The sequence below is a fragment of the Protopterus annectens genome, chromosome 13.part0 (genome assembly GCF_019279795.1).
Source record: "Protopterus annectens isolate FY-2018-M chromosome 13.part0, PAN1.0, whole genome shotgun sequence".
Classification (NCBI taxonomy): domain Eukaryota; kingdom Metazoa; phylum Chordata; order Ceratodontiformes; family Protopteridae; genus Protopterus; species Protopterus annectens.
In genome coordinates, this window is record NC_056747.1 from 867,006,534 (window position 1) to 867,019,033 (window position 12,500).

The 12,500-nt window shown below is 42.0% G+C and overlaps 1 protein-coding gene across 3 annotated transcripts in view; it reads left to right on the forward strand.

Moving 5' to 3' along the window:
- The window catches only part of CUEDC1 (CUE domain containing 1), a 1,479,154-nt gene that overhangs the window by 996 nt on the left and 1,465,658 nt on the right, over positions 1–12,500 (forward strand). The window lies entirely within an intron of this gene.

The window sequence follows — 12,500 nt, forward strand, 5'->3', positions numbered from 1 at the left end:
AGCATTACTAGTGTATATTGCCCTGCTGTTCACTCAGGGGGGTTGTAGTTCTTTGGCTTTAGGCGATATCAGTGTTTCTTGAGATTGGTTAATTTGTTCAGTATTTGGTAGCCAGTAGAAGTAACATGCCATAATAAGTAGTGACACTGGTAAAACAGTCCACTGCAAATTAACCCTTTTGAGTTGAATTTCGAGTCCCACATGCCTAGTGTGAATTTGTGCAAGCTGTCTTGTTAGTGATGCATGTTAACAGAAATGTAAAAAATAGATAATTGGCTTGGTTTGGGTTATGGTGTGTGTGTGTGTGTGTGTGTGTGTGTGTGTGTGGGGTGGTGGTGGTAGGGGGGGTAGGACTGAAGGTACCTAGGCGAGGCATTTTGAATAAAGGAACGGTCCTAGACAGTCTTCTCAAAGTGGAAACATAGTACCCCCCCCTGGGGGATTTATGATTTTTTTCAGGATTAATGTGGGAATGTATCAAAGGTGCTCACTTGTACCAGGGAGGGAGATTGAGAGAAAGCTGTTTTCTGACTCATCAGCAGTTTTCATGTTGTAAACCATGGAAATGTCTCTCATGTGGTGGGTGGCATGATCACATAGTCTGTGTCGAGGTGAGTAGAAATTGGACAATTTGTCACAGAAAGGAAAAACTTAAAGCACCAAATAAAAATCTTAACTCTGTGAATGACTTCTTCTAACTGTCCTTTAATCTTGCCCTGTGGTGATACTTTTGGACACGTGGTCGAGGAGAGGGTAACAGTTGTAACTGGCAGTGGCAACTGGGGAACTAGGTTTAGGAGTAGTGGGCTAGGATTAGTTGTAGCTTGCAGTTCATTGTCGAAATATCAGCATGGAAAATGCATTACTGTAGTGTGCATGTGTTTTAAAATGACATGACAGTAATAAAGGGAACAACAAAACTTAAGTGGAAAAATCATGAAGATAAGAAAGTTCATCTCTGGGAATTTTGATTATTGATAACACTAAATTAATTAGAAAACCGTATGAAGATACGGAATTTAATCTGTGGGAAGCTTGGCTAGTGACATCAGTAGACATATGTTATATTTCCATACATAGCTGTGCAAGGCATGTAAAAGAACAATTTGGAAAATTGCTTTTTGTTAAATTTGGAAGTAGTGTGCCAGCATGTGTAGTCTGTAAAGAATTATTGTCATAAGTGTAAGGAAGTGCAGAGAGGAAAAGAGAATTGGATAGGGAAATGGAAACGTTCATAATTGTAGCAAAACAAAGGAGTCTACTGGAGGATTCCTGAAAGAGCTGTGGATGCATGACTTAACTTGGGCAAAAGGAGGAGTAGGTGGGGTGGTGTGATTATTGATTCTCACTTCTGTTTTGCTGATAACATGTTTCTGCCTGTGGGAGTAATCAGTCGAACACTTTATTATACACGTGAGTTTTTAGTAAGTAATAAGCTTCAGAAGTGAGTTAAATTATGAGTAATAATTTACATAAAAAGGTGTTCTTTTCTTGGCTTTGATTAACTACCACTTGTTTAGGTAGTGCTTAGATGAAGTAAACTGTGATAGCACTCTTAGCATGTGAGTATGGCAATGTGTGACTATGATACAGATAACTTTGTGCACATTTCTGACCTGTACTCATTACTATGTGTTCACAAGGCGTGCAGGTGCACATAACCAGTCACGGTGGTAGAAATTACCAGCACAATTTCAGGAATACCTGGGAGAGTTGGAAGAAGGGATGGCAAGGGGGTAGGTATGGAAAGAGTGCAGCTGGACAGAACTAGTTGCAGTACTTGTGTTTAGAGAATGAACATGTATTTTCAGTCAGTTACAAGATACATTTAAATGTCCTTATTATTATTAAGTTTAAAGACAGAGTGCTGAGCCAGTGCATGAAACGCCCTGAAGTGAGCTCTTAATGGTAATGTCCAAACATAGTTACTTTGTGGTACCCTAACTCCAGTATATGAAGGGCACTTATCCAAGATTTCCATAAACCCTGAAATTTACTTAGCTTTCTAATGTCAAGGTGAGTAGAGTATGTAATATTAGGCTCTTAGCCATGTAACCTTATTTTGTGTATGTGTAATTGTATATTTTTATTGGGGAAAAATTCAGTTTACAGTGTCCTGTTGGAAGACTGCAGGAGAGAATACTTGGGGCGGTTTTCTCCTTGTATGTACAAAGCTACTAGTACACTGACATTTTTTATATTCATGTAGATGCAGAAGCATTAATTGCTACATTTACTAACAGCATTGCGCTAGCCTAGTAGTTGAAGTGTGCAGCATGACAGGCAATTTTTTGTATTTTATTTATATGTTTGTTGACCAGGATTGTGGTCTAATTAGCAAAATATCCATTTCGGTCACAGCCTTAGAAATGCAACAAAAGTAAGAATAAACCCAAGTAAGACAAGCGGTTATAAAGTGGATGTAAGAAAGATCTGACAAAAAATGACATGTACAGCAGAGCAGCAATGCATTGAAGAAAAGACATTACATGTCCTGCTTCAAGATTTTAAAATAATTAGTATTTCCATGTTACATTATGCTGTTGGTACTATATAATATGTGGCCACCACACCCCAGTAGGTCATTGAATAAGACGCACCTAGTTGTGTCATGATCAGTATGCTGAATAGGCAAAATGTATAGTGCAGTAAGAGTGTAAGATTAGGTAAATAAATGGCTGTATACAGATAAATTCTTTTGGTTGTGTAGAACTTTTGGGAGGATGATCACACAAAGATATACCCATGTATCATCAGAGCATACTGATATTTGTATGACTCAGTAGAACCTCCCCTATCATTTGGTAGTAGCTGTATATGTCCTTGTTATTTATTTATGTTTTCCCGAACATTCTAACTTGCCTCTCCTTTTCTGCTGCTGCTGTGAAGGAATATCTTGCCATTTTATTTTGCAGTTTTTCAGCATCTGGTGCTATGTGCTGTTTTCTTTGCCATGTACAGTTTGCTGTTTTGTGAGGAGGGAACAGTAGAGAGGAAATAAGGAAACAGGAGCCTTAAGTGGCTCTTTTTTATTGTTAAATTATTAGTTTCTGTGTACAAACTAGTCTGAGAGCAAAGCCTGTGCTGTGAGGGTAAGTTCCAGGATAGAAGTACCAGTAAAGCCTGGGACCAATCTCTTGGAAGTAGAAAAAGATCTGTCTGGAATCTTGCATATCTATATCTTGGTACGGTTTTGAGCAAAGCTAACCAGAAGGTCCCTATAGTGGAAAGCTGCTTTTCAACAGCTGTTCTTTTCTTGCCAGTCAAGCGCCCCCACAGCCCCAGTGTCCAGCAACATCACAGACAGGCTGGCCAGTCAGACTATAAGTAGTTTTGTTATTGTCTTTTGAGTCCTTTTCAGTCATAGTAATCAGTTTGGGAAGGTTACATTATTAAAAGTAGTAAGGAAGACTATAAACTAACAAACTAAACCAACAGAACTACGTAAGTAGGCCTATTTAGACTGTGGTCCATCAGTTAGGCACCTGTTAGTAGTAGTACTTAGCACAGTCATATAAAACAAGGCCAAAGCAGGTCATATTAGCACAAATCAAATGAACAGAATGCACATGTGCAGGCCGGTTCTGTTGGTTTGCGTAGAATTTTTGGAGAGTGATCATATGAGAGAGTCTGAAAGGAGGAGGTTAGTACAAAGGTTAAGGGTAGATTAATAGGAGTGAAGCAGTGATCAGGAACCGGCTCAGGTAGGATAATAGAACTCACTGGGGGAGGGGTGAGAGGCTAGGAAGAGAGGTGGGGGTGGAATGTGATGATATGAATCTGCGAGAAAGAGGAAGGCTGCATTAGTAAAAGTAGTAAGGAAGAAAAAACTGACAAAATAAACATAGAACTGTATAGATATGCCCATTTAGATTGTAGTCTATTAGTATCAGTACCAGCATAGTCATATAGGCGAAAGGAAAAGTACAGCATCTATTATGTATGAGATGGAATAGCCTGTGAAGTGATGGAGGAAGAGGAGAACTGGGCAGAAAGGACATCATATAGAAAGTCAAGCTGCCGGGTGACTGTGGAGTAAGATGGCCTGCTGGTGGACAGGCTCAGGAGGTGGGACATAATGAGTGGGAGTGACAGGAGAAATCAGTCTTCTACATGTAGACTAATTACTTCCTACGTACGGAGTAGAAGGTATAATGATCCTTGTAGAAACTCTGGATTAGAAGGAATTTATTCATGCGTAAGAAGGTACTTGATGATAGCATTCTAGACTTTACAAGATTAAGTGAAGTTATCGGCACCGCATTACAGTCTTGCATTATGGTTCACCTTGGGTAGAGCCAGTGAAACTCAGAACAACCAAGGAAACTGTGTGTGAGACAAAGGAAAGACAAGGCTATATGATGTGGGAAGTGGAATTGTGAAAAGAACTAGGAAGGGAGATATAAAAAGAGCAAACAACCTGTGTGTGAGAGTTTGAGATGGCATTCTAGAAGCTATGTATGAGCATTTACTGAAAGGGAGGGTACATCTCAGGAGAACAATGTGACTGAGTAGGCAGGTCAAAATGATAGTTGTGAACAAGAAGAAAGAATTCAAATGGAGCTAAGAAATAAGAAGGGTTGTAAGAGAACTAGGAATTTATCAAGGCCGCTTGGCATGTAGTACAGTTTCTTTAAGTGTTTAATAACTTTTACAGCTTGAGTTCCCGGATGTAGAGACTCTTATGTTCTCACTTCCTGTGCTGTTGTAAGGCAGAAAAGTAGTCAAAAAACTGACAACAAACCGCCTGTTGTCCATTTCTTATTTCCTTTTCAGTGTCAGAAGCCTGAACAGTGTCAGATTATTTGTTAGATATGTTAGTATGCAGATGTTCTGGGCTTTAGGGCACTTTGTCTGAACACTAGAAACTGTGAAGGCAAACATTTTATTTGTTCGTGGCTGCTAGTGGAACAGCTGAGAAGCTTGAGGGGGAATAGCTGTTTTGAAATGGATGATTCGTAATTACTGTGAGCTGAGGAAAAAAATCTGTCATATATCCACCATTTGTGCTTCATGAGGTCACAAGAACCTATGGGAAAATTGATACTGATTTGAGTTAATTAAGTAATATTACAAATTAGTGAATTAGATGATTCACTGGTATGAGAGTTTGAGACCGAGAGGGAGAGAGACAGTTGTGTGTGATACATGAAGTGATTCAACAAGGGGCAAATAGTTAAAAGAAGCACATTTATCATTACAGTAGTAGTTGGGTTCCACTATGAGTGGATGAAACTGAACGCAGCAAGGATCGGAATCCCCGAACTGCATTCGTCGAAACAAAAATAAAAAAAAACACTTGTGTTTTTACAAAGGGGCAATCCCCCAGCACCCCAACTTGTATATATCATTCTTTGGTCATGCCAACTCAGAGGGAGGAAATTCCCCTGAAAGTGTCAACACTACCAACAGAACTCACCAACAGCAATTTACTATGTAGAAACTCTTGATTGCTGGTGGTGGGTTGAACCTGGGGCAGCTGAAGCTCGAGTGCTCAGTCTTCATCCACCAGTAGTGTAATGTAGTAGATATATGCAGAACTACATGACATTGAGGTAAATAGTGGAAGAGTTAGAAGTTTGTAAAATTGATTGTAAATGGAAAGAAAAGAGGTTTGACAGACTGCCACTGGGGCAGACTTTACCATGATGGTTACTGAGTCTTTCCAATGCACTGAGGTTGAAAGGAAATATGCTGAACATTTTGATGTGTAGCTGATGTTCAGGCCATCAAACATCAGCAGTTGGTAAGAAATTGCTTACTTGGGAATGTAAGAATACAAAATATAAGATTCACTGTCACATAACTAGAAATCTGGGCCTTTTAATATTAGGTTGTTTGACTTGACTGAAGGTTGGCATGATGAAAAATATATGATGTGCATGAGTAGCAAATGTTTATAGTTATGACTGTTATTTACAGATCTGAGATGCTTAGTCGTTTTGCATTGTAGTCCTGTATCCTATCATATACCCACCATCTGTGCATTCTCCCTTATCAGTTATTCTGCAGTGAAGGTTTCTTTAGTACTGAGTGGTAAAAGTGAAAGAAAATTGCACAGAGTGGAGCGGATGGGTGTGATTATAAATAGGCTGAGCCTACTGACTAATTGAGTCATTTGGTACTGCTCCCACACTCTGCCAGCAGCTTGAACTTCTTTCTGCATCACTCATAGATTCACAGAGCCACAAGAACTTAAGCTCGAAGAAGAAACGTTATTCCCTTTGTACTGAAGAAGATATCACTAACATGTCAAATACAAAGAGTAATTATTTTTATCTGATGCAAAGTATGTATTTTGGCAGCTGAAGCTAGATGGGGAATGGTTCATGTTTTATATATTTCATACAGTTATGATGCTGATTCCATTGAGTTCCATTTTAATTTTGTAGTACATGATAAAGACTGGGCTAGGTAGCGGTGTTTAACATATTTTTATGGAAGTAAATGTTTGGGGTGCGACCATGATGAACATGACAGTCAATTGATTCCGTTACTGAATATATAACTTCATGCTGAATAATGATAGGTTCATAGGTTCATAGGTTCATAGGTTCATACTAGGCTATCTGCCCAAGGGCATTTATAAGCCTAGCCCATAGTTATGTGGCTTTCGCCACCCCTTTAGTTTGAATAAAAACTATGCCTATCATTTTGCTGTGCCTCTGTCAAGCAGTGACACTGAAGTAATCCCTGGGGTATATCTGCAATCTCCCATCCATTGGTCAAGATTCCTCTTGAACAAGGCCAGAGAGGTGCTTTGCCTCACATGTACCGGGATTTTGTTCCACAGCATAGGGAGTCTCTGGGTGATGAATCTGTCCCTCCAGCACGTTCTATTTATAACCGTGTCAAGGTTTAAGTCTCCCGCCCTCGTGGTTCTGAGGGATCTAAATTTTTTGAGGTGAAGCATATTCATCAAATCTGGGTTTGACATGGCCTTATATGTCAGGCACAGGTCACCTCTGAGCAAGCGGTATGAGACTGAATAGAGCTGGAGTTCTTTCAGTCGGGCAGCATAAGACATATTTTTGAGACCCTTTATCCTTTTGGTGAGGAACTTTTGGGGCCTTTCAAGCTGCAGCAGGTGTCTGGTCAGATACATTCCAAACGGGGCATTGTACTCAATCATAGGTCTAATGAGTGATGAGTACAGGGGGATGATGACCTCCCTTGATCTAGATGTGAATCCCTTCATGATCAGGTGGGTGATATAGAAGGTTTTCCTAACTACTTTAGCAACATGAGTGTCAAGCGAAGGCTACTGTCAACCTGGGTCCCCAGATCTCTGATGACTTTTTCTGTGCTCAGTGGATTGCCACCTATATGGTAGCTAGGGGTAACCTTGTTTTTCCCGAAGGGTATGACTATGCATTTTTGGCATTTAACTTCAGGCCATGGCTCTGGCACCAGTTATCCGTTTCTGTGAGGCCCTTCTGTAGGATATCTGTGTCAGATGTTTTTTCTACTATGGCCCAGTTTGCAGTCATCTGCAAACTTTGTCAGCCATAACCCTCCTGTGTTTGCTTGTACTTCAGAAAAGTAGATGCCGAACAAGAGTGGACACAGGACTGAGCCCTGTGGGACACCACTTGTGACAGGCTTTGAGTCTGACATGGCTCCAGCAACTCTGACCCTGTGGGTTCTGTCACTTAGCCAGTTTGCAACCCATCTTGTGATGTATGGGTTTACATTCAAGCTGATGAGTTTTTCGATGATACCTGAGTGGGGTATTGTGTCGAAGGCCTTTGCCAGGTCGAGGTAGGCTGTATGGACTGCCTTTCCCTCATCAATGGCCTTGGTGACTGTCTCGAAAAAGTCAACCAAGTTTAAGAGGCAGGATCTGCCTTTGACAAAGCCAAACTGGGTTGGATCCAAAGTCTGCAAGTTCCCTATGTCTTTATTTATGAGTTCCATTATGATCCTCTCCATGGCTTTGCAGATAAGGCTTGTCAAGCTAATGGGCGGTAATTTCCAGGGTCTGTGGAGGCACCGCCTTATGAAGTGGGACCACAGTCGCCGTGCGCCACTCCTTGGGTACGTATCCTGAGGTGAGGCTAAGATTAAACAGCTGTCCTAACTGTGGGTTTAATTCCTCGTTGAGTTCATGAAGCACACAGCCGGGGACACCATCCGGTCCCGTGGATGCTGTGTTTTTTGCCTTAGTGAGGGCAGTTCTCACCTGGGCGTTGGAGATGTTTGGGGGCTACAATCCTCTGGAATAGATATCTCTCCTTTTGGGGAGGGGAGAAGTTTGCACTGAACCTGTCAGCCAGTATGTTGGCAATGTGTGTAGGTTCAGTAATTTTCACATCATTTTGAACTAATTCTGAGCATATCTGGGAGTTTCCTCCTAGGTTTCTAACATAGCTAAAGAAGGCCTTATGATTGTCTTTAGAGTCCTTGGCGATTTTTCTCTCAAAATTTGCCTTGGATGATTTTATGAGAGCTCTTAGTTTTTACTTATAATGATCAAAGGTGTCTTACCTTTCAAGGATTTTGCTCTATCTTGTAGTAGCTTCCTCCTTTGTTGTAGAGCTTGTTTATGGCTGGGGTCCACCAGACTGGACGCTTGCCTTTGGTACAGAGAGTCTTAGTTTTGTTTGGGATTGCCTGATCCATGCAGTCCTGTAGGTGCTGGTAGAAGGCATTTGTAAGTGATTCAGCGGTTTGAGTAATGTTTACCACTGGCTCAGGGGCCTTAAAGGAGACCACACTAGTTTTTAGAAGTGTGAAATCGGCTTTTGAGAAGTTTTCACTGTGGTCTTTTTGTTTCAGGTGGGGCGGGATGAGGACCTCCAGCGAGATTAGTTTATGATCTGATCTCACCAGTGAGGGGTATACTTCGGTGTTGAACATTTTGATCCCATGTTCGTGATGATGAGATCAAGTATGTTTTCTCCTCTTGTGGGGATGGTGACTAGTTGTTCCATGGCATTTGAGTTTATGAACTCCAGGAATCTTTGGGTTACAGTGTTCGGGCTTGAGTAGTGTTCCCAGTCTATATTAGGGTAGTTGAAGTCACCTAGTATGATGGTGTTTGGAGATACATTTATCCCCTCCAATGTTTTCAGGAAGGCCATGTGAGGTTCCTGAGTTTGAGAGGGTGGCCTGTAACATGCTACAAATTGCAGAGCAGTCTTGCCTATGGTTAATTGCACCTGGATGGTCTCCGATGCATCGTGCGTTGCCACCAACCTTGAGGTGTGGGTGTCCTTTATGAATATGGACACCCCCCCACCTTTCTTGGTGTTGTCCGGATTTTGGGGCCGGAACGCATGATATGAGGTGAAACCTGTTAGTGCTGGGGTGCTCTCAGGAGCCTTGAACCAGGTTTCTGTCACAGCACAGACATCGATGTTCTCCATATTGAGAAGGGCCTCGAGTGCGTGCATCTTGAGATTGAGACTTCTGGCATTGAGCAGCATTACCCTTAGTTTTTTCCTTTTTGGTGTTCTAGGGTGGTAGGTTTAGAATTTGAGCCTTGCCTAAAAAGGCACTATGGGGTGGCAAGAGCCTTTGCCAATATCCGGAAGCCCAGGGTGACAGGTGCAAGCCGTCCCTTGCGGCAGCGTGGCTTGTCCAGCATGTCATCCCAGGCAGACAGACATTGGATCCCTTTGAATGACACCAGAATTTAAGCCAATTATTAAAGCTGATCATCTTATCACTGTATTGTGGCATCATTCTAGGTGAAGGTAGGATACTGCTCAAGGTCAGGGTCATACCTGCCTGGGCTACATAATCAGAGAGCTCCTCGATGTCCCTTTTCATGTAGTCCAAGGAGGTACGTCTCAGGTCGTTGACACCAGCGTGGACAATGACTGAGTCGTACTTGTACCTGCTGTTGAGAGACCTGAGTGCTTGCGTTATGTGGCGGATTCTAGCGCCCGACAGGCAGCTTACTGTGACCTTCTCTTTACTCAGTCTGGTGAGCGGACGTCAGTGTGTCTGACTATGGAATCACCAATGACAAGTGTGTCTGGCATTTTGTTTGGCCTTAAGGGCTGTGACTGTTTGACACTCTGACTGTGTGGTCTATGTGTTGCATGTGTTGGGTCGTGAGGTGGTAGTTGTTTGGGTGTCTGCTTTGGTGGCCTCTGCTGTTTTGGTAAATTTTTGATCAGAGCCTCCGAGTATGTCTTTGTGTGAGTATGTGTATGATTTGAAGTTGTGATGGTACCATGTGTGACTGGGTATGTATTGTGTGTGGTTACCTTCTCCTCCTGTCTGGTCTTGCCAGTCCTATGTTGAGAGAGCTCAGCCTCCAGTTTGGCCGTATAGTTGCATCTCTCGCATGTATTTGTGTTTTGTGGGAGAAGGAGAGGATTGTCTGTGTACATGAGGCAGTTGTAACATTGCCTCAATATTCCCAGGTTCACCAGTTGAGCTGGAGAGGACACTAGCAACTGATCCTCGACATACTAGAAGTAGTAGATAAAGAGACTTTCAAAGGACTCTGGGGGAAGTGGGTTTTAGGCTGGTGGGGTACTATCTATAATAAGAGTGCTTTATCAAGGTGCAAGTACTGTAGGAGTAAGTGCTAGGCTTTACAGATAGAGAATAGTCTACTTGTGAATCAAGTAGAGATGAACTTTTCAGTTATAGGATATGCTGGTTAGATCAGCAGTACAGCTCGAGGAAGGTAGTTTTAAGGGAAAATTGCAAGAGTGGAATTTAGATGGCCCAAATAGTTTAACCTTGTTTAACCGCCGCTGCTCTTGTGTGCAACAGTGGTAACTCAGCTAAATCAGCTTCACGCGCTTAGCGTGTTTTATAGCAGGGGCTGAAGGGAGCTAGGAATTGGCCCAAAACTACCAATGGACTACTAGTTTCTGGCTGAAACTTCACCAAATCAGACAAAAAGGCCGCTCAGTGCTTCCCACTCCCACTGGTAAGCAATGAAACTTCCCTCCTTCCTAATAAGGCAATGGATCAGTAACAGGAACTAAAAACAAAGCCCAGGGATCAGCAACTCTGAAACTGGACTACTCTAGTTCAGTAAGGCGGGAAAACAAGAGATTTTTTTTGTTTTATTACAGAGACAAGGAAAAGAACAGACAGTAAATGCTATAAATGCTGTAAATCGGCTAGCGCACTTTAGTGTGTAGCCTACAGAAACAATTTGCAACAATTAGTAACTTAAAGTGCAATAAACAGTGTAAAATGCAGAAATCACTTAAAGTAGCAATAAAACAGGCGAAATGCAGTCGCTAGCTTAAATAACAGTGGAAAAGCCACAAAAAATACTTATATCTGGTAGAAAGTCACTCTTTTAGCTCTCTGCTGCTTGGATCACTCTGCAGGCCACCACGAGGATCTGTGCTGAGTTGGTACAAGCTGGAAAACGCGTGTTTAGCGTGTTTTATAGCAGGGGGCTGAAAGGAGCTAGGAATTGGCCCAAAACGACCAATGGACTACTAGTTTCTGGCTGAAACTTCACCAAATCGGACAGAAAGGCTGCTCAGTGCTTCCCACTCCCACTGGTAAGCAAAGAAACTTCCCTCCTCCCTAATAAGGCAATGGATCAGTAACAGGAACTAAAAACAAAGCCCAGGGATCAGCAACTCTGAAACTGGACTACTCTAGTTCAGTAAGGCGGGAAAACGAGATTTTTTTTTTTATTACAGAGACAAGGAAAAAAACAGACAGTAAATGCTATAAATGCTGTAAATCGGCTAGCGCACTTTAGTGTGTAGCCTACAGAAACAATTTGCAACAATTAGTAACTTAAAGTGCAATAAACAGTGTAAAATGCAGAAATCACTTAAAGTAGCAGTAAAACAGGCGAAATGCAGTCGCTAGCTTAATAACTGTGGGAAAGCCACAAAAAATACTTATAAATGTAAGAACAGTGTTACCGAGTTGATATATATATGCAGGTTCTAATATAACTTTAGAAGGCTTGAACCGGATGATGGTAAAAGCTCAGGGCTGTTTTTGTTGCGTTTGTCACATTATCAAAAGATGAAAATAGCGAATGCTATTTCATCGAACCTAAAATATCTAAACCACATAATATCAAACATTCAGAACAGCAAATTCTTTCCTTGGGGGAAAAAATTTGCTATTCCGAAACACATACACACAACACAAACACACCTAAAAAACATCAATACACACAAATACACTTATAATCCTACAACTAACCCTACACTAAACTATGCATACACTACTATCTATCCACTTACCTTAACCCAAACCCTAAGGTCCGTCACTGTCGCACACTGACCTAACCCGCACCCTAACCCTAACTCACTTAACCCGCCCCTAACCCTAACTCACCTAACCCACGCCCTAACCCTAACTCACCTAACCCGCGCCCTAACCCTAACTCACCTAACCCGCGCCCTAACCCTAACTCACCTAACCCGCGCCCTAACCCTAACTCACCTAACCCGCGCCCTAACCCTAACTCACCTAACCCGCGCCCTAACCCTAACTCACCTAACCCGCGCCCTAACCCACCTAACCCGTGCCCTAACCCTAACTCACCTAAC